This window comes from Sarcophilus harrisii, chromosome 3, assembly GCF_902635505.1.
Source record: "Sarcophilus harrisii chromosome 3, mSarHar1.11, whole genome shotgun sequence".
In the NCBI taxonomy this organism is placed as follows: Eukaryota; Metazoa; Chordata; class Mammalia; order Dasyuromorphia; family Dasyuridae; genus Sarcophilus; species Sarcophilus harrisii.
The window spans coordinates 389,300,275-389,321,849 of NC_045428.1; the positions used below are offsets into that span (position 1 = coordinate 389,300,275).

The 21,575-nt window shown below is 36.1% G+C and overlaps 1 pseudogene; it reads left to right on the top strand.

The window, feature by feature from the left end:
* The first annotated feature begins 6,442 nt into the window (after positions 1–6,442).
* LOC111719770 lies at positions 6,443–7,072 on the top strand (annotated as a pseudogene).
* The last annotated feature ends 14,503 nt before the right edge of the window (positions 7,073–21,575 follow it).

Consider the following 21,575-nt stretch of genomic DNA (forward strand, 5'->3'; position numbering starts at 1 on the left):
GTGCCTCTACTCCCTGCCCTTTCTCTGAAAAAGTAGGTCTAAGCAGAGGAGGAAGGTAGACAGGTGTAGTACAGGAATCAAGAGAAATTAAGAAAGAGGGTTGTTTTTTGTTTAGGTGACACAAGAAAGAGATCTTAAATTTGAAGCTGAAAGGGATCTTAGAAGTCATTAAATCCAATTCATTTTACAGATTAGGAAAGCTAACTCCTAACAAGATTATTTACCCAACATCACACAGATAGCAAAGCCAAAATCAGAAGTTCCCTGCCAGTCCAGATCTTTTTCCAATGAACCACAGAAAGAGAGAAGTTTCAAAATGGAACTAGTGAAATTTCACTTGAATAGAATCAGATAGATTAGTTGAGTTTCTCAAAGGAAGGATAAAGTATGAAAAGGAAGTAATTTAGGGTTTCAGTCATGAGAAAAATCACGCAGCCATAAATAAGCTGGTTAGAGAAAAAGACTATTAACAGAGAAATATTAGACTGAGTAGTCATCACTGGATATAAGGCTAGAAGTATTTAGACCAATAAGAAGACAACCAGAAATTTGGCAGTGTAGACAAAGAAAAAGACAGATTTGGGGAAATATGGGAAATGAGTAGTATGAGCAAAGGGCCATCTGACAAAATTGATGAACTGTCCATCCAGATACAGCATAATTCTGGACTTTATTTAGGAATAGAGAAAAATGGTAACCACACATGTGACCCTCAGCTGTTCATTTTACAAGCCGATAGAAAGCCACTCAGCAAAAAGATTATATTCTAGCTTTGTGATCTGATTCCAATTTTTTCTTTGAAAGTTGGTTACTTGGAATCCAAGCAGAAGTGATTACTTATTTACATGAAAAAGCTTGTAAAAGATAGAAACCCATCTCCTAGGCTGGACTCCCCTTCTGTCCCTATGAAGCTAAGGCAACACAAACAAGGAAAGATTGCACCAACAGCAGCTCATTCACATTTTTATGTTTCCATAAACAAGGATGACAGAGAAAAGGATGAGCTGCTGAGATTTTTCCATTTTATCCTGTGAACTTTTTACTCTGGAAAGCATCACCAGGGTCTCAGGACTGGCCATCTGAAATTGTTTTACAAGGAATGAAGTTCAACTGGCACTTAATTATTGTTGACAGTGCAAATGCACCCTGCATATCCAAAGACAAACATTACCTAGGATATCAATTCCAAAATCACACCAGCTTCAAGCCATAAAAAGTCTATGGTAAATTTTTTTTAAATCAACTTTTGGACACATTATATTTAGTAATCTTTAGAACCAATTAAAATATTTTTCAAAAGAAAAAACAAGGAAACCAAATAAAATAATCTTACTTCCCTATTCAGTCAGGAATCTGTCAATATTTACTATTTGTATTGACCACATAGGGTAAAATATTTGATTTCCTATTTCATTTTCCCAATCCCTGCCTTGAAATCATAGGTCCTTGACATACTGACATAATCCATGAGTCACTTAAAATAGGTGCAGTTATTCTGTGACCTTTGCTACTGAAATTTACTGAAAATACTACTTAGGCAATGTTTCAATATCCTCCCATTTAATAGGTACAGCATAATCTTCATAAACACTGAGAAAGATATTTTCAACAAAATAGAAAGTACTATCTTTCCCTTTTCTAAAATGATTATCTATTAATAGTTGGAAAACTATGTGTACTTTTTTATAACCTATGCATCTCAAAAAAGACATTATTATGTAACTAAATAGGGCTCAAAAAAAGCATATCAAATAGTTGTAATGGATTAAAATGATTAGAATTCTTTAATCTAGAAAAATAGAGACTCAGAGTAGAATGATTCAAACTTATAAAAATTGTGCAGAATATGGTTGGGCTAAATACAAATAGACCCACAAAATCCTGACACATTAGTACTGTATGTGTCATTTAATTTCCTTTTCTTTGCAGACTCCCATTTTAGCTTTCCTCACTTTAAGTGCCATGAGAACTTTCCAGAGGGAAGGAGGGAAGGAAGGATAGAGGGAAGAAAGGAAGGAAGGAAGGAAGGAAGGAAGGAAGGAAGGAAGGAAGGAAGGAAGGAAGGAAGGAAGGAAGGAAGGAAGGAAGGAAGAAAGGAAAGAAGGAAGGAAGGGAGAAAAGAAGACAAATCTAGAATGAGAGTGTCTCCATAGTGAGTGGGGTGACATGTAACTCCTCAACCAAGAAATAAAGGGGCTATTAATACAAAAAAAAAAAAAAAAAAAAAAAAAAAAAGGAATAGAATTCTGGACATTGGGTTGTTGACTTTATTAACTCTAGATAGTGTTGAATGATTGCTATTATTTAAAAATTGTTCATGGTCATTTGAGGGCTGAAATTTTACAGATCAGAGAGTACTGTGCTTTACAATAGGGACATCTGAGGATGAGGAAATTAAGATTCAGAGAAATTACATGACTGCCAAAGGTCACATAACTGGTAATGTTGAAATAGTGACTCAAAATGAGAATTTCTAACTCTAAATTCATTATTATTTATCCTTACCACTCCATAATTGACAAAAGTTCACTATAACAGAGCTGCTCCAATACTGTTTTGACAATCCAAAAATTCTTTGTTCAACAACCCATATATCCACACTAATTTCATATTACTCTATGTCCTAGTCAAAGTAGCCTCAATGCACAGCTCAAAACACAAGGAATCTGACAAGATCCACATGTCAAACATAGAGATGAGGGAAGTTTTGTCCAACTACATAAATGTTACATCCTTAGTAACTAGTATTTTTGTGCTATTGATAAGTAAACTTCTTTTGTCAAATGTATGATCTATCACATTTCATTCTAGTTCTTAAGATGAACCACCAAACTGACCCAGGTTGGAAGGAAGAAAGAACAGGAAGGAGGAAGAATTTATTAAACTTCAATTATATGCCAGGTACTGTGACTTTTATAACTTTACAAATACCATATTTTTTAAGCCTCACTACAACCCAAATGCTTTTATTTTTCCCATTTAACAGTTGAGCAAACTAAGGCAGAAGAGACTAAGTGATTTGGTCAGGATCACACATCTAGTAGGTATCTGAGACTTCATTTGAACTTGGGTCTTCCTGAATCCAACCCAGTACCCTATCTACTATGCTTCCTAACTGCCAGAGTCAGATCTAACTAAAAAAAATGGAATACCGTTTTTGTGGGGGAAATACCCACATCTTAGTACCTTCTTCACCTTTACTAGAAAATTACTTTGTGCTCTATTAATTATTATCCCTATTCCATTTTTAAATATCTCTGGGCTGATCTTGTATAATTACCCAGAATGGTAAATTTCTCTTTTTTTGGTGGCCGGGGGGGGGGGGGGGGGGGGGGGGGGGCGGGGGGGGGGGGGGGGGGGAAGAGGGGAGGTATAAATGAATACCTCCATTTGAAGTTTAATCTGAGAAATCTCTGTCTTAGGTTAGCCCATATCTAGGTATTCCTAAATGTGGGTAACAGAGTCCTTGAGCTCTCATTATAGCACTCAAGATAATAAATGTAAATTCAGTATAAGTCAATCTTTATCTTATCCCATTAGAAAAAGTAAATGATGTAAAGGATTCATAGGAAGCTATTAAAAGAAAAAAATACATAAAGCATTTCAATAGCCCATAAATTCCCCTTGGAATACAATCATATTTTAGGTCTGCTAAACAAGTATCACTTATCCTTGGATCTACAGTATAGTTACTGGAGAACCAAGCAATTCAAATTCCTTCAAATTCTATACATCTCAGGTTCCCTTCATGTTCCTTGGTCTGTGTGGCCAGATAAGTAATCAGATTCTCCAAGAGATAAAACTGTGCAGGCAATCCTTCTCTCCCTAGAAGGTCCAGTCTCCAAACACAAAACTCTCAAACTTGGGGTTAACTTACACGGATTCTCGATGTAGTTCTTTTTTTTTTTTTTTTTTCTTGGCTAAGAGGCTAGATTCTAAGCTCACACTGTCAAAGAAATCATACATCTTCATTTGCGTTGGAGAACATTGTCCATGCACTCCCTTCTCAGGCTAAATGAGCACATGCCATTGTGCATAGAATGTGAACAGTCTGAACTCAGATCATGGGGCAAAGGGAAAGGGTAGGGTAAGGTCATCCCTACCACTGATGGTTCTTCCTGCCTACCATCCTAATGAACTTTTTGCTAGTGTGGGTGTTCCTTCCTCCCTCCTTCACTCCCTCCCTCCCTTCGTTATTTTCTTTCTTTTTCTTCCTTCCTCCCTCCCTCCCTCCCTCCCTCCCTCCTTTCTTTCCTTCCTTCCTTCCTTCCTTCCTTCCTTCCTTCCTTCCTTCCTTCCTTCCTTCCTTCCTTCCTTCCTTCCTTCCTTCCTTCCTTCCTTCCTTCCTTCCTTCCTTCCTTCCTTTCCTTCCTTCCTTCCTTTCTTTTTTTTTCTTTCTTTCCTTTTCTTCTTTTAAGACAAGATGATAAACAACTTATAACAGACGAACATAGCAGAAGTAGATATATGCTTTCATGTACCCTAAAGTGGCCTGAGAGGAAAGTGACTAGATGAACTTCCACTATCATCCTTAGAAGAAACCCACTGAAATTCTAGAATCCTATGGATCAGGCTGATCAACAGGTGTTAGATGTTTTTGGACCTAGGATTTCACAAGGAACATCTGAATAAGGAACAAGTTAAAATATTATTTGTTTTTGTGTGAAAGATGTTAGTTTGAATCACAAATTTTAGATCATGCAGGATAGTAGAGTAGCAGAGCTAGGATTTAAATCTTTCCCCAGTCCCATTCTGCCTCCCAACCTTTAAAAAAAATCTTCACAAAGAACTTGAAATAAGGACTTATTTATTTCTGTTTCACTTCTTCAAATCTTCTCCTACAAAAATCAACCCAATGCACTTTGGGGAAAGAGATACCAAAAAAGTAGGGAGGTGAAGAAGGGAAGATTATACTTTGTACCCTAAGATCTAGAGATCCATTCATATGATCAGCAGAATGATTTCAGAAGGGTCTAGAGAGACTTACATGAACTGATACTAAGTGAAATGAGTCAAACCAATAGAGCATTGTACACAACAACAAGATAATATGATGATCAATTCTGATGGATGTAGCTCTTTTCAACAGCGAGATAATTCAGGCCTGCTCTAATGATTTTGTGATGTGATGGAGAGAGCCATCTGCACTCAGAGGGAGGACTGTGGGAACTGAGTGTGAATTCCAGAATAGCATTTTCACTTTGTTTTTTGCTTGTTGTTTACTTGCATTTTGTTTTCTTTCTCATTTTTTTCCCCTTTTGATCTGATTTTTCTTGTGCAGCATGATAACTGTGGAAATATGTATAAAAGAATTACACATATTTAGCCTACATTGGATTGTTAACCATCTAGAAGAGGGGGTGGGGGGAAGGGAAAGAGAAAAGATTTGGAACACAAAGTTTTGTAAGGGTGAACATTGAAAATTATCTGTGCATATGTTTTGAAAATAAAAAGCATTATTAAAAAATAAATATCCATTCATATCCATTAATAAGGAAAGTCTTATTAAAGGAGTAGCTACATGGCAAAGTGGATAAAACACCAACTTTAGAGAAAGAACAGGAAAGAGTGGAAATAAAGGGGGCATCTTGCTGGCACTGGGGACACCTTGATTGCACAGGTTACAGAGATGACAGTGATATCTTGGTAACACAGGTGACACTTTTCTACCACCATTTCTCAGTCCCCACAGATAATTATGTTTCTCCATTAGACTTATATAACCCTGCTTCCACCTTGCTTGGAAGCAGCTCTTGGTCTATGGCAGTTGCTACAGGCTTTATAACATCTAGCTGCTTAATGATACTCTTGTCAAATGTATACAATGTCTTTTATTTCACCTAACTTCCAATGCCACCTATATCACTATTTGCCAATGCCATTTTTGTCATCTATGTTGCTAACATGCAATTCTTATTATTTATGTATGTTACCAAGATGCCACCTTTGCCACCCATGCCATCACTTTTATCATGTCATGTCATGAAGAGGTCATATTTGTCACCTATGTCACTAAGGTACCACTTTAATCATCTGTCACAAAAGTGCCAAGATCATCTATCATTTGTCAATTCAACTTTTGTTGTCAAGGTGGCACTTTTGTCTCTTTTTCATAAAGGTGCCCATCCTTGTCACCCATGTCACTGTGATGCCATTTTTCTTGATCATGTCAAGAACATGTCATGTCTGTCACCTATCATCAAAATGCCACAATCAGTTATGTCCCTCATGATATCCATCTGACTATTCTACATTTGTCTTCAAGGTACCATTTTTGTCATTCATGTCATCTACGGACCACTTTTGTCACAAAAATGCTATTGTCACCTACATCATCTATCTGCAATGCCACTTTTGTCATCTGTTACCAAGGTACTACTTTTGTCACTTATGTCACTCTTCCGCCCATCATTGCTTTGTCACCCATCTGCTTATCTTACCCATGTCACCACTGACCTTGACTGTTTGCAAGAAGAAAAGAAGAAAAACTACAGAAATGCATTTCCTACTTCTTAATTCCCATTGCTGTGATGTGGGGATTGCAACAACTACTGACATGACAACTAAGCTGTGGAATATTTACTCTGCATTGTAATGCTAATCAAATGCTTAAGCAGATGCCTTTTTAGGTATCAAGATTATATTGGTGCAGCCTTAGTTTTAGGAGTCATAGATGTACTGGATTTCACCTCTACAGCATCTGTCGTCATAGATCGACTGATAAATTGCCTTACATCATGTGAGTTCTGGGTTTTTGGCAGCAATGACTGTATTTGAAGATAAATTTAAGCCAGCTGGAATCTTCAATGACTCAGAATCTGGATGTAACATAGTTTTCTATTTTATTAGATATCTATGCTATCCCAACAAAAAGAGAAACATGTTTGGCAAATCCAAGTGTGAGAAAAGGACAAGCACTATTCTTACTTAGAAAGTTACTTCCCTGGAAATTGAAGTGCTGGATAAAACAGTCCAGATAATGCACATTCTTAAAATAGTTTGCTCTTTAATTCTATTGAATCATATTTGGGGTCATCCCAGTTCACCTTGTATAAAACATCACTACATATAAAGGTAATTATGCAAAGAAAAAAAATAGGATCACTAAGCAGGACAGTGGATAGAATACTGGTCCTGGGGTCAAGAGTTCAAAGCTGGTCTCAGCCACTTAATGCCAGGGTAATTGTACCCTGGACAAGTCACTTACCTTTGATGTCCTCAAAATAAATAAAATGTAGGGTCACTATGAGTGGTGAGCTAAATTACAGTGATGAGTTTTTGTTAAAGGAAGGAAGGAGAGAAGAAAAATGCTAACATTTTTTAAATGATGTACAATCATCTTTTTAAAAAAAATTGTATTACATTATAACAAATCTTGATTTATTCCAAAGTTAAAAAAAAAGAAAGGAGAACTAACTAGCCAAGGAATACCAAAGCTAAGATAGTTAAAACTACTTATTATAGCTTTGACAAGTATTTGACAATATTTATTTCAAAATATTAAAAAATTACTTTTTTACTTATAAAAGATTATTAATTTTTTAGGCATAAATAATAATAGCCAGCATTCATCTAGTTATTTAAAGTTTGCAAATAACTTTACATATTTTATCTCACTTTATCCTCACAACAGGTACCATAATTATCCCCATTTCACAGAGGAGGAAATTGCGGCTGAGAGAAATTAAGTTTCATATACTTCTCCAGCTCATTTTACTGAAAAAAAAATTGCCCAGAGTCACACAGCTAGTGTCTGAGGCAACATTTGAACTCATGAAGATTAGGCTTTCTGACTACAGATTCAGCACTTGACCCACTGTACCATCTAACTGACTTTAATAAGCCCCAATGACTCCCTATTTCCTCTAAAACCAAATATAAGCTCTTCTGTTTGTAAGCAAAGTTCTTCAGAATCCATTCTCTTTCTATCTTTCATATCCAAAAGGACTTTGGACCTTATGGTCTGGGGAAGAACTAGAATTGATTGGTGAATGACCCCCAAACTACACAGTGTCTGAGTGGGTTTCCAAAGTGAAGTTTATTAATCCCATGAAGGGGGAAGGTTATACAATATTAATGCTCTTCCCCTGCTACAATATAGTATTTGGGACTTTGGATAGTTAAGATTTGGGCAAATATTATTGAAAGATACTCCACAATCAATTCAATTTTATTCCTGTCAGATTTTAGAGAATTCAGAGGCTTGACCAGGCACAGACAAAGTAGTTACAATAAGTATTTGTGCCATGATGGAAAAAGAGGGTTTTATAGAATAACCTACCCAATTACACTAGGTAATTTAGTGAAGGATACTGCTAGCCAATTGGATGATACAAGCAGGATGGCCTAGGAAAACAGTATGGCTTTAGACATACTGTTTGGCAGAAAAAGGAGGTATCTGTAAAATGATAGGAAGTTGCTATTCTTTTATACCAAATAATACTACCTCCAATGGTACTATTAAAAAAGTTTTGCAGGGCTCACCTCCCTCTCTGAGGAATTAGCTTGGAATTTAGGAATAGACAACCCTATCATTGTCTAGTTAGAATCTTGATTTAGCAGATGGAGAGGAATAACAGTATCAATCCTAAGGAATAGAGTATCAATCCTAATAAGTAGCTATGGGATCCTCAAAGCTGTGGAATGTTGATAATATCTTGTATTAGAAGCTTAGTTCAAAGACTAATAGAGATCTCCCTGACAAAGGTGACACCGGTAGCATATCCACCAATTTGCAAATGACAGGGCCAGGTCATGTCAGGAAAATGGTTGGAATGGCACATGACCAATATCCCAATGATGAGGATTCTGAATTGATGCTAAAAAGGTTTGAAGAAGAGGCAACAGAAAGAAGTGTAAAAAGGTATGGAAATCAAATCCTTATTAAAAGAGAAATAGGGGAATTGTGTGGAATATGAAAAGTTTGATTTTCACAGATATTGTCAAAGCAGGATTAAGGAAGGGGTGAAATATCTTAATATATCTCTAATCAGTCACTGTGTGAGTCACTGAACTCCTTAAACAATAAATTTCCTGATAAAGGGCCCAAACCAGCTAAAGTCAAAGATATGGCACAAGTTTTTGACATATGGAATGAGCGAATAAAGAAGATTGTAAATCTGACCAACTGTAACTCTGACTATAAATGACCAATTGCAACTAACTCTTAATTGTAAATTCAACCAATCTGAATCTTGAAGGAAAGGGTAAGAAGCTGATTGAACAGTATAAAACTTGCTCCTGCTTCTCTAGTTTGGATGTGTCTCTCCCATGAGCACATCTGTTTCAAATGAGAATTGCTGAATAAGAATTGTTCTCTCACTCTAAAAGAGCATTGGTTGTAACATGACTCCTGGGCTACCTTGCAAATGGGGAAGGAGTGGGCAGCACTCCTTCTAAGCTTACTCCCCAACCCTGTTGAGTTTCATGGGGTCTTTTGATAAAAATTGTGTAATCCCCTTTCCCTACTAAGTCCCTTTTGGGACTCCTTCTATGGTTTTAGCTTAAAAGTCAATGGCAGGTTCCCATTTCTTGGTGTCTTCCCTTTAATGGCTTCTTCCTCCTGATTAATTATGAGTTCCATTAGAGAAGTTGCCTTTCCCCTTGTGAACTCCTTGCTAGCTCCTGTTTGTAAATTCACATAATAAGTAGCATTCCTTTGTACCTATGATAAGTGGCTTGTCATGGTCGCTCCATGTCATGAAATGAATCTCTATTATGATATTTTTATATATTATTTTTACAATCAATTGATGTCCTAAATCTATTTCATATTTAACACTCCTAGTGCCCATTTTACCTCTTCAGTCCCATTTCCAATTTGACTTCTTGTTAGAATGGTACTGTTAGGATTAAGTTTCCCACTTCCTTAGTCATCATTCCTACTTCTCAATTCTTCATTCCTGCTTCCCAGCTCCTTATCCCTCTTTCCTTATTAGATAATTTTATAAATGCCTTAACTTTACAGGACATATAGGTAACATGAAAGTCTCTGTTATCACTCTAGTTCTTTGTCTCAAATGCTATTTAAGGTGATATATAACCTTCTGAGTGTCTCTGGGCCTTTGAGTGAAGTACAGATATTCCCTCTATGTGCTTACCTCTATGAGCATGTAGGGTATTCAGTAAGAAGTCCCTGCTAAAAGTTTTCCCTTTTCTTTTATGCATAATAATAATAATAATAAAGTTTTTTTTAAAGCTTTCTTTATGTGGAATGAAGCTTTTCATCTGGAATCTCCTGTACTATACTAATCACAGAAAAGACTCCCCCCCAAATGAGATACTAATCTAACTTTTAAAAATTTGTTATCCAAATGATATTTTGATGAGATGTAAATGAGTTCCTTGAGTACCATAGAAGGAAGAATGACAGCTCATTCCTGCCAAAAAGTGACCTTTAAAAGTCAATTCAATGAGTCCAGAAGGCAGACTCTAAGAAGAATATGTTTCTTGAAGGGATAAGTAAAATCATGGAGCTGGAGAATGGTAACTTCTAAATAGACACATGGAGATGAGAAAATGAAAGAGCAGGCAGAAGCATCCTGCCATAAAGCATCCTGCCACGGTGGTCATCCTATATCATTAGCTGCTTTAGGGGAACCTGAAACTTTTTGCTTTGTGCATGGGCAAAATCTGTTACTTTTCTTTGTTTTAAATGTTTACTTTTTAAAAAAATAAATCTCACTAATGACCACCAAATGCTAGTCAAAGAATACTTTTGGGGAATTTGTTTGGAAGAATGCAACTAATGAGGAAATTTCCATTGAAAATAATAACAATAATAATAATAAATTTAACACAGGTATTTTGCCAGAAGCACTGACCAGATCATTTATAATAGAAAATCCATATGGGCAATGAATCATCTGTAGAGTATAGGACAAATTGATTTTTAAAAATTTGATAATCAGAGATTTCATATCCTAACATATCTCAAATACATGTTCCATAAAGACAACAGATCTTTCTATTGTTTATATTAGATGGACAAAGAGTGGCTTCTGCAGCCTATTTAGTAGAGGGTCACCAAAAACTTTGACTTTTTCTTTGTTTTCTTATTTAGCAACTTTTTCTTTGAGATATATACCAACTTGCTGTGTCATGCTATCAAGATTTTGTTTGGTTTTTATTAGCTGACACTCTTATTTATTTTCTTCCTTGAAGAAGAAGTTCAGCATGGAATTCACAATCTTCCTTTGAGCCCAGACTTGATTATCAGGACAGATAACATCATTTGGTCCTACATGCATCTCTAAAAAATGGCTTACTTTTATTTTTATTTTTTTTTAATAAAAAAATGTTTATTACTGAGTTTAGAAGTAGGAGATAGGTGAAGGTAGAGATAAGGAGGGCACTGGACAGAGGGTCCAGTGGACAGAGGGTCCTCACATGGCAACCATGTTTGGAATCTCTGCCAATGGCTTACTTTTATAATTCAATATACATATTGTTTCCCTCTCTTCCACCATACTCTAGGCTCCAAATTTATTCATCTCAAGTCCCATCACCTTTATGTTCTTTCTATCTCAACTACACACAAGGATGTGAATTTTTACCTATGAAAATTTGACTTCATTGATCCTGAAATGTGAAATTATTCTCATAGACATATTCTGCCATCTCCCTCATTTCCACCACAACTTCTAAATCTATTCTTCATCCTCACTTTAATGTCTAGTTAAATATGACCTTTACCTCCCCCTCCCCCCACTTTGGCTTTCTTGAGTGTTTATGTCTAGTAGTAGAATCATTACATCAAAGGTATATGTGAATCCCTCCCTACATGCAAGTTATTCTAGTTTTTCCTTAATTGGTATTAAAACTATTCTCAAGAATTGAGTGGCTAAGAGCCTAAAGATAGATTCTAAAAATCACTTCTTAGCTCAGCACAAAGCAGCTAGGAAAGATTTTAGTCACTCTTTGATGTTCAGTGACCATGATAGACAAGTCAAGTAAGGGATCTTTGCTCAGCTGGGATCAATCTCAGATGTCCTCAATGTATACCTTCATTGAATATTCATTCTTCTGTTATGTTTAAGTAAACCTCTATTTATTGACTATTGAACTGTTAGTGATGAGTAGCTTATTGAATAGTCAATTATGTGACAGTATCAGGAAGATCTTAGTTCAAATCCAGCTTTAGACACTTACTTGCTATGAGACCCTGGGCAAATCACTTAAGGTTAAATGCTTCAGTTTCCTAATCTGTAAAATAAAGAAAATGATAGAACTTACTTCCCAGAGTTGATGTGAAAATGATATAAATATTTGTAAAACATTTACAAACATTATCGTGATGGTATATGGGATTGCTGGAATGCTGAAACACCCAAAATATATTGGGATTTCAGGACTCTCCCTATACAGTACACCAAATGCTGGGGTGCAGGCGTTGGACTTCAAAAGTATATTGGGATTATGGGTCAGTCCTCAAAAGAATTTGTAAGCAAAAGGTAAAGATTTTTATTATTACATTACTGAGAGCAGGCTAATTTCCAAAAGGGATTTTTAGCAATTAACAAGGGAATAAATGAGGGCTAAGTTCCCTAGTGGAATACACCATTACAAATAGGGAAAATGCCATAAGATGGCTTAAATTTCTAATGAACTCACCATTATGATACTTAATATAGCTACAACAAAGAGAAAGATGCTACAAGATAGGCAAAGCCTGAGAATTTGTTGCCATAAAGTGGAAATTTCCTAATGAACCTACAGAGAAGTAGGTTACAAGTAGGTTCCTTCATAGGAGAAAAATGAGGAGGGGGAGTTGACATCATAACCTGGCTTTATGATTGGATACAATATGTGGAGTCATGTCAATGCAAGGAAGACAAGATGTTCAACCAGATCTTACTTACCAGTATAAAAGGCCTACTTAAGAAAAAAGGCCCACTTAAGGATCCAGATCTTGTCATTGCTCCTTCCTGCTTGCCTCAGAAATTAACTTGGACAGTACAATTCAAATTCTCTCCAGAATGGCCCATGAAGCTCTTCAAGGATCTGGGGAATTTTTGTTATGATTTTATTCAGCTCATCAAAAGCATATATGAGTGCCAACTATCATTATTGTTCATGTTATTATTAACTATTGTTGTTGTTGAATTTTTTCAATCCTGATTGTCCATGATTACATTTGGGGGCCTCTTGGCAAAGATATTAGAGTGGTTTACTATTTCCTTCTCCATCTCATTTTATAGAGGAGGAACTGAGGCAGATAGAGTTAAATGACTTGGGCAGGGTGACAAAGGAAAATCAATTTTCCTGACTCCAGGGGTAGATCTTTATTTTATTTTTTTAACTTTTTTATTATTATGATAACTTTTTATTGACAGAACTCATGCCAGGGTAATTTTTTTTACATTATCCCTTGCACTCACTTCTGTTCTGATTTTTCCCCTCTCTCCCTCCACCCCCTCGCCCAGATGGCAATCAGTCCTATATATGTTGAATATGTAGCAGTATATCCTAGATACAATATATGTGTGCAGAACCGAACAGTTCTCTTGTTGCATAGGGAGAATTGGATTCAGAAGGTAAAAATAACCCGGGGAGAAAAATAAAAATGCAAGCAGTTTACATTCATTTCCCAGTGTTCTTTCTTTGCGTGTAGCTGCTTCTATCCATCATTGATCAATTGAAACTGAGTTAGGTCTCTTTGTCAAAGAAATCCACTTCCATCAGAATACATCTTCATACAGTATCGTTGTTGAAGTATATAATGATCTCCTGGTTCTGCTCATTTCACTCAGCATCAGTTCATGTAAGTCTCACCAATCCTCTCTGTATTCATTCTGCTGGTCATTTGTTACAGAACAATAATATTCCATAACACTCATATAGGGCTAGATCTTTATGCACTGGGTTTCCTTGCTGCTCTTATTATTGTCCCAATATTGGGTATAATTTACCAAGAAAGTGTTCTGAGTCAAGCACATCCCAGAACTATTAGTGCAGTCCTGCAACATTGGAACAGAACAATCTAGATGAAGTGAGGCAGGGGCAGTGCAAAGGAGCAGGAACTCAGACCAGCCTTCATGAATCCTTCTGGTGGTGCTTTTAGTGATGTATCTAGAGATGGTGGTTGATTACAGTGAAGTGCCCTCCATCCCAGGAAAATTAGAGAGAAAAATGCCTTAGTACATTAAGAAAAAAACGCATCTGAATATATTCTGTATCCTTAATGATGTGAACTTGCTTTCTTCCTCTGTCAGGAAGAAGCCCATCTGGCTATTATCAGGTATTAGCTAAATAGCCAGACTTGCTTGTATAGAGGGATTGTGAAAATAGAATTCTTTTGCCTCTCTTTCTCTCAGACCTCTGTGCATCTTTAAATAACCTTTGAGATATTGATCAGCATATCCTTAGCCAGTTCTGAGATCTGGTCTGCCAGGTGAATTCCATATGGACCCTTGACCTCTCCCTCCGAGTTCTTGCCTTTATTTCCCTAGCTTTCCTGAGAAACCCCCAACCCAGGCTGTATTTTCCCTATTAAAGAGCTATTCATGATGAAGATCTTTGCTAAATTCTTTCCAGGATTAAGCCCACTATGAGACATTCCTAAGAGCATCTTTCCCCTTACGATAGCTAACTTGGGTTTATCTGCTAAATTCCTTTATAAACCTAACCTGCTCGTGAATGGCATACCCAGGCTTTATAGCATGTTCCTTTAATGAATTCTTACAAATTCCTTTCCTTGGTAACCCTATTGTTAAGGGATGAGACACCCTAACAGCTTTTGGGGATTCCCAAGCTGGTGTTGCAGGTTTTGCAAAAGAATTTGCAGTCCCAGTCTCTGAGTTAAGGTTTAGCAAAAGAGCATTTATTGACACAGAGGGGTTCTCAGTGGTCTAGGATCCTGAATAGGAAAGTAGCAACGAATTGAGAGACAGTGTTAAATTTTATTTGGTCTCCTATAGCCAGGAGCTAGGGAGCAATCTCTAGATGTATTAAAAGTGGTGTTCTGGGGAGTAATTTCCAGATGAATTAAGGGTGAAAGGTGGTGCCTGAAGAGTAATCTCCAGGTGAATTGAGTGGGGGTTATTTTAGGAGTTTTCCCGAGGCTAAGGGAATTAAAGTAGTGTGTAGTGGGGATGAGTCAGAACCAGAAGATTCAGGATTTTCTGACTCAGGCACTCCACAAAGATTAGGGTACCAAAGAATCCTATTAAATCATTATTGCTCTCTTAACCATTTCATATTTGCCACTCCTGGCGCCTATTTTACCTCTTATTTTGTTTGTAACCTTGTTGTGCCACAGTTCTCTTTACTTGTCTTCAATTTTCCTAATTATCCTGACTCAGTTTCCCTAAATTGCATGCCCTGGTTTCCCTGAATTATTCTGCCTCAGTTCCTAATTGTTCTGTTCAATCCTGCAACACCACTCCTCCCTCCTAATCATGATGATCTAGATAAGGAGAAAGACCTTCTATCTTAGGCATCATCAGAATGTTGGGTGCCTATCCCCATTCTGTAATCCCAATTTATCAGATGTCTTCGTGCCCCTCCCCCCCACACCCTGTCAGAACCGGATTGATGATAGTCCCCTTCTGCTCTCAGCTCTCTGACTTTGTCCCTACCTCGGTCTACCCCTGTAGTTAAGCCATGTGTGTGTATATATATATATATATATATATATATATATATGTCATTGAGAACTCACATTGTTGGCTGGATTATTGAAGATGAGTCTCATTCAGTCCTGGGACCAAACCATGGATCCATTTGGTCCCAGTAAATCTCTCCCTTTCAAACAAAACATTATAACTCTCTAATCTCTAACTTGCCTCAGTTTCTCCGGCATTACAACCTCTTCCGTTAAATAAACCTACCTTTTGGCAAAGAGAACTGCCATTGTGAATTTGTCACATGTTGATTTCGAACTAGGAGTTGCTACCCTGATCTCATTCATCACTTAAGAACTATCCACTTAAGATGACTGCTGCAAATTGTCTTTAGGATCCATTAGCTGTATTGTCCCTGGGCCTTTCAAGTTGGTTGTTTAATTCTCTAATCTCTAGAGGACATTCTCAGAATTTAGTTCATTTTCAAAACAATGAAGAGGAAATGAATTTGGGAGATTGAAATATTTTCCCCAAACTCAAAAAGGATCAATTCCGAAGAATGAGTAGTTCTTGGCCCTTGAGAGTGATATCTATTGCTAATGATACCTATCACTCCCTTGCCGCCACTCCAAGAGGACCACACAAAAAAAGGCCCCTTCCAGTCTTAAGTGAGTCATATTTGTGTGTAAGTGGGGAAAGAACTATTTAGTTTCAAATCACTGAAGCCTATTTGAAGGCAGAGCTCTAGGACCTCTCATAGTGTTAGGTCCCAGAAATCAAGCATCTTCCCAATCCTTAAGAAATTTACAGACTATTAAAAGAGATGCTATGTAAACAACAATCTATGTATATATTTATGTACATAGCAGAGGAAAGCTGAAGGTATCTGGGAAAAGACAAAATTTAAGCTGAATACATGAAAGCCAGGGAAACTAGGAAGCAGGGATTGAGGAGGAAGAGCATTCTGGGCAGAAGGCTGTAGAAATGCAAGAAGTTTAGATATGAAGTATAGAGGGAGGAACAATAAGGAGGCCAGTCTCATGGCATGATAGAATAAATCAAGTTTCAGAAGACAGGACAGGTAGGAAAAAATTTAAATTCCAAACAGGATTTTTACATATGGCAACTTAATTTAATAGGGAATTATTGTTATTTGAGTAGAGAGATCATATAATCAGACCTGAACATTAGGAAGATCATTTTGGCAGCTGATTAGAAAATGGACAGAGATCAACCAGAAAGGTATCATTCTTTTTAAAATTCATTTTTATTTTTAAATAATAGATTTTCATTTCCAAAATATTTGCAAAGATAGTTTTCAGCATTCACTCTTGCAAAACCTTGTGGTCCAATTTTTTTCTCCCTCCTTTCCCCCACTTCTTCTCCTAGATAGCAAATAATCCAATATATATGTTAAACATGTGCAATTCTTTTTTACATATTTCCACAATTATCAGGCTGAACATGAAAAATCGGATTAGAAAGGAGGGAAATGAAAAAGAAAAGAAAAAGTAAGCAAGCAACAATAAAAACAGTGAAAAAACTGTTATGACACCCATTCAATACCAACAGTCCTCTTTCTGGAAGCAAATGGCTTTCTCCATAACAAATCTGTTGGAACTGGCCTGAATCACCTCATAGTTTAAAAGAGCAAAATCCTTCAGAATTGATCATCATATTGACAGAATACAGTTTCTAGGGGAAATATAGCAGCAATCCTGAAGTCTTCTAGCCTTAGGAATATAATAATAGAAATACAATATAGTTATATATTTCTTCCCCTAAATTTCAGAGAAGATATAGCAGTAATCCTGAGGCCCCTGACAGACAATCTGACAGATTCTAGTCTCTTGGCCTTAAGAATACTATATCATAAAGGGGCAGCTAGGTGTCGCAGTGGATAGAGCACCAGCCCTGAAATCAGGGGGACCTGAGTTCAAATCTGATCTTGCCTCAGAAAAAAAAAAAAATACTATATTATAGTACCATAAACATTGATGCTGTCAAATAAACAATCTTTTGGCCAGTAATAACCAAGTTCTGAGACAATAATGAATAGATCACCCCTCAAACCTACCTGTAAGCCATAAAATTAGCACATAAGTAGCATGAAGTTCTGGTCTAACTTTGTTCTATAAATTTATTTTCTTTCTCTTCATTTTTTACTAAATTCTTTTAGGACTTAGCTTGCTTCAATTGGCATTACAATTATAATAAACTTTGCCCCTTGATTTGGAGATAGATTCAAACCTGCAAATTCTTTTGAGACACCTCGCGACCCCAGTCTTCAACCCCAACATTTTGGGGTCTCTTTTGAACCTCAACAATATAATCTTCTATGCCTGTGTACAATGTTGTTTTGGTTCTACTCACTTCACTTAGCATCAGTTCATGTAAGTCTCTTTGGGTCTTTCTGAAACCATCCTGCTGATCATTTCTTATAGAACAATATTTCATCTCATTTATATGTCATAATTTAGTCAGCCATTCCCAAACTGACAGGCATCTACTCACTTTCCAAATCCTTGCCACTACAAAAAGGGTTGCAACAAACATTTTTACACATGTGAGTCCTTTTCCCTTTATTATGATCTCTTTGTGATACAGGTCCAGTAGAGGCACTGATGGATCAAAAGGTATACACAGTTTCATAGCCCTTTGGACATAATTCCAAATTGCTCTACAGAAAGGTCAGCTCACAACTTCACCAACAATGTATTAGTGTCCAGTTTTCCCATATCCCTTCCAATATTTATCATTATCTTTTCCTGTCATCTTAGTCAATCTGACAGGCATATATAGTGGTAAACTACAGAGTTGTTTTAATTTGTTTTAATTTTAATTTTTCTGATCAATAGTAATTTAAAGAACTATTTCATATGACTAGAAATGGTTCTAATTTTTTTATCTGAAAATTGTCTGTTCATATTCTTTGACCGTTTACCAAATGGAAAATGGCTTGTATTCTTATAAATTTGAGTCAATTTTCTATGTGTTTTAGAAATGAGGTCTTCATTAGAACCCTTGAATGTAAAGATTTTTTCCCAGTTTTGTGCTTCTAATCTTGTCTGCACTGGTTTTGTTTGTATAAAACCTTTTTAATTTAATCAAAATTATCCATTTTGCATTTCATACTGTACTCTAGTTCTTGTTTGGCCATAAATACTTTCGTTTTCTACAGACCCAAGAGGTAGACTATCCTTGTTTTTCTAATTTGCCTATAGTATCACTCTTTGTCTAAATCATGAACCCATTTTGATTTTATCTTGATATATGGTGTTAGGTGTTGGTCAATGCCTAGTTTCTACCATACTATTTTCCAATTTACCTAGCAATTTTTGTCAAATATTGAGTTTTTTTCCCCCAGAAGCTGGGGTTTTTGGGCTTATCAAACACTGATTACTATAGTTTTCTATTACTGTATCTTGTGAACCTAACCTATTCCACTGATTCATTACTCTATTTCTTAGTCAGTGCCAAATGGTCTTGATGACTACTGCTTTGTAATATAATTTTGAAGCCTATAGTTAGGCTACCTTCATTTGCATTTTTTAAATTAATTCCCTTGGCATTCTTGACTTTTTGTTCTTCCAGATGAATTTTGTTATTTTTTCTAGCTCTATAAAATAATTTCTTGACAGATTGGTATGGCACTGAATAAGTAGATTTATATAGAATTGTCATTTTTATTATATTAGCTTGGTCTATCCATGAATTCCAATTATTTAGACCTAATTTTGTGTTGAAATTTTTTTTTTGGTAATTGTGTTCATAGAGTTCCTGTCTTGGCAAGAAAACTCCCAAATATTTTATATTATCTAGTTATTTTAAATGGAATTTCTCTTTATATCACTTGCTCCTGGTATATTGGTAACATACAGAAATACTGATGACTTACGAGGATTTATTTTGTATCCTGCAACTTTGCTAAAGTTGTTCATTGTTTCTGGTAGGTTTTTAGTTGATTCTCTAAGTATACCATCATATCTGCAAAGAGTGATAATTTTGTTTCTTCACTATTTAATTCCTTTAACTTCTTTTTCCTGTCTTATTTCTAAAGTTAATATTTCTAATACAATATTTAATAGTAATGGTGACAGTGGACAACCTTATTTCACTACTGATCTTATTGGGAATGCTTTATTCATCCCCATTATATATGATGCTTGCTGATAGATTTAGATAGATGCTACTGATTATTTTAAGGAAAACTCCATTGATTCCTATGCTCTCTAGTGTTTTTAATAGAGTTGTTGAGTTTCTAAATATGGGCTAACTAGCAGGAAATGGAATTTCTTGCATTAAAACTCACCATCACTGAGAATCCAAGTCCTCATAAGGTCAGTAAGAATTCTTTGGAGTTGCCACCTAATTCTTTTGTTTTGTTGTTTAGTTTTGCTGAGGCAATTGGGGTTAAGTGACTTGCCCAGGGTCATATAGCTAAGAAGAGTTAATGTCTGAGACCAGATTTGAACTCAGGTCCTCCTGACTTCAGGTGCTCTATCCTGTGTGCCACCTAGCTGCCCATGCCAACTAATTCTTTTAGTTGGCAACTAAAAAAACAACTCAAGAACATATCCTGCATAAAATAATAAGGCATATTGGGATGGTAAAGGAATGGGAAATGAGTAAGTCTAATTTATGCAATTATTCATATGTAATTATAGGTAACAGAAAGCTATGTCAGAGAGATTTTGAATGCCAGTATAACTCAAAAGTTTTGGGAGCTTTATATGTGTAATAGAGGTTATTCAGATCTCTACTGCAAAATAGCCAGGTATATTACTCCTGGAAACATGTTTCGGTCACATCCCCACTTTTATAAAAAGAGAAGACTGTGCTCCTCTCTCCCTTGCCCTTCATATCTATGCAGTCATCAAATCTTCTCATTCATTCTCACCTAAATCTAACCTATTCTTTTATCTATTATATTCCATTCTCAATTCTAGAACCAAACTTTTATCACTTAAAAAATAAACTACAATACTCTACTAATTGGTCACCCTATCCTTAGTCTTTCTATCCATTTTATTTTACAAATCAACAAGACTAATCTTGAAATTTCCTTGCTTCCCTAAAAACTCTCAATTGTTCCCCAATGTCTACAGGATTAAGTTTTTTAACCTAAACCTCAAGATTTTCCACAATTTAACCAAATTCTAATCAGACCACCCCTTGCTTCACACATTGTATTATTTGTCTCCAAAACCATACTTTGTACTTTCCTGTATGTCCTTTGTTAAAAATGAGCTCCTTGATGTTTTCTGACTATATGAAGCTCATGTATCTTTCAACACGTCTCTGGCTTAAAGACTACTTTTCTATCTTTGTCAACAGGTTTTTCATGCTTTAAACACTTTTCTGCTGCCTTTCTCCACCCACATTTGTGGATTCAGCCTCAGAACCTCTACTTGTGGAAGAACCCACACTTCTCAGTTCACTCTGTCTTCTGCACTGTCCATCCTTCTCTATCCCATTTATGTGTTATCTTCCCTCTTTAGAGTATCAACTTCCTGCATACAGGGATGCTTATCTGTATTTCTGCCAGACACAATGTAAACTCTTAATTCTTGAGAATCTATTCTAATCCAAAGTGAATCTCACATCCTTAGCAAAACATACCCAACCACCTCTATATAATAATCCCTCTCTCAAATTCCTACAACTTTGCCTATACCAGTTCATTTGGCACATATATTGCTTTAGTGCTGCTTTTTTTCTGTAAATACATACTGCCTCTCTAACTAGATTGTAAAAATCTAGCAGGGCAGCAACCATGCCTTGAACTTTTAGGTAACCCTATATATTACCTGATACAGAGTATGAAAGCAATAAAAAATTGGTTAGAAAGTTCTGAAGTGTGATGGAGATAGAAACTTCAATTCCATTACTACTTAATGAAATAGATTCTTGAGGGAAAAAGTTATTTGTATACAATTGACCACTAGATAAGACTGAACATTCTTGCAACTGTTCTCTCTCCTTACTTTCTAAAACTGATCCATACATTTT